We start from the raw sequence: 2,187 nt of genomic DNA, 5'->3' as shown, positions 1-2,187 counted from the left end.
TTTTTAGAAAATATTTGGCACTTTTCGAACTTTATCTGAAGATTTCTTTTTTTTTTTTTTACAACTTGGGGGGGGGGTAAATTTGATCTAGCTGCTACAAAATTTTTCCTCGCAAATCTGAAGATATTTCACAATTGAAGATAAATAATATTAATATTAATTAAAATACGATCAAAATTTCATTATTATTGTTATTATTATTATTATTATTATTAACAATAATAATATTAATAATATTGATAATAATAAAAATAATAAAAATGATAATAATAATTAAAATAATAATTATAATAATAAAAATAAAAATAATAAGATGAATAAAATAAAAATAATAAGAGTCATAATAATAAGTATACCAACACAACAACAGCACAAAAAATAATAATAATAATAATTATAATAATAGTAATAATAATAATAATAATAATAATAGTTATAATAATAATTATAATAATTTTAAACAGTTATTAACATGGTAAATATGTTGTAAATTTACATTAAAAAAATAAAAATTACAAAGCAAAAACGTATACCAAACGCAGAAAATACTTTCCCCACCGACATGTATACTTGTAACGTGCTAAAGCAACGTTTTTTTCTAATTTCAAAATATGATGTTCAAAGTGATTGTTACATACTGAATTAAAAGATAAATAAACAAATGACCGCGTGTCGCTTACCAGGCGGGAGTAGGGGTTAACTCCTAAAAGAGTTAAAAAGTTACTTATTCTACAACTAACCCTAAGTTCGAGGTTCACTCCCAAATTTACAGTAAGTGTTAGTTTTAGATTTTTTATATAGTTGTTCCATAAGGAATCCTCAAACGATTTAGTGACAAGCAGCCTGTTATTTATTGAAAAGCCAGCTAAAATACATGTAATAAAAGATCGTAAACACAATTTAAACATGTACTAAACTGCATTGAATTTTACAGCGATTTTTAAGTTGTGGTATTGTTCACTAATTCTCGACAGTTAATTATTATATACTTTAATAGAGAGAACATATTCACGCTTTTACGTATTTTTGCTTAATTTTCCACGTTTCTTATTACATTCAATTGTCAGCATGAATACACTTTTTAAGACGCAGCATATGTTAACACCCCAGCGAATTTTATTGCGTTTGCTTTTGAGCAAACACTAAAAACTGAAAATTTTTATTCACATGTGGAAAAATACTGGCCTCCATACCATGGAAAAGTTAGGCTCAATTTAGTGAAACCGCCGCTTCCCCCCAAATAAATAATTAGGGATTGGGACAACTATTTTTAAAATTCTCAATCTCAAAGATTTTTTTTATTCATTGACTCAGGGCAGATAAAATGAATATAGTATCAGAAGAGATACAAACTTTAACGTCCATTTTTGCAGTAGACCCCCGGGATATGGTATTAAACATTAGTAAAAAAATACAGTACAGTATATAATATGTATATATGAAACCAAATAACATTATAAACAACACTGTAAAGCGGAGAAAATACCGTAACTAGGGACCGGAAAAAGGATTCCATATATTAACAAAAAAAAAACAGCTATCCGTGGGTCGTCGTATCGCAGGGGTCTACTAAATTTAAATATTTAAATCCTAATTTATTTTATTTTTAATATATTTGGTGCAGACAAGAATGCACTCGATTGTGACCTGTGGTGGTGAAGAAGTGTCCTGCTCAATTTAATGTAAAATCACACACTTTTTACCGGCTTAGAATTCAAGACTGTAAAGATTTTGTATTTACAATAAAATATTTCTTTACTCGACCCGGGGACGCCTCTATTATATCATTTGTTTCTAAAAAAAAACACATTTTAATTATACCTCCCGGTGTCTTTATTACATCGGCCCACAGCCGGGCAACAATGCATACCCCGCTAGTATCACATATATTAAAATCTGCATTTGTTTTACCTGTGAAAGAAGAAAATTAATAAAGAATATATTGTAAAAGGGAAAGAATATGAAACTGTCATCAATGATTAACTGAATTGTAATTCCACTTGTCATTGTAGACATTCACAACAACTCATATCAAATATAAAGCAAAAACATAAAATATATAAGAAATTGATATAAAATGTTAAATGAATAAGAAATGCAAAACTAAAATTTCTAAAGCAAATTTGAACGACACATGTGTAAATAATATAAGTCTGATTTATAATGATAATAAAACGTTTGACATAT

The sequence above is a fragment of the Euprymna scolopes genome, chromosome 28 (assembly GCF_053919585.1).
Source record: "Euprymna scolopes isolate OS-2025 chromosome 28, ASM5391958v1, whole genome shotgun sequence".
In the NCBI taxonomy this organism is placed as follows: domain Eukaryota; kingdom Metazoa; phylum Mollusca; class Cephalopoda; order Sepiida; family Sepiolidae; genus Euprymna; species Euprymna scolopes.
The sequence above is the reverse complement of the archived record's forward strand: the minus strand, read 5'-3'. Positions refer to the sequence as shown.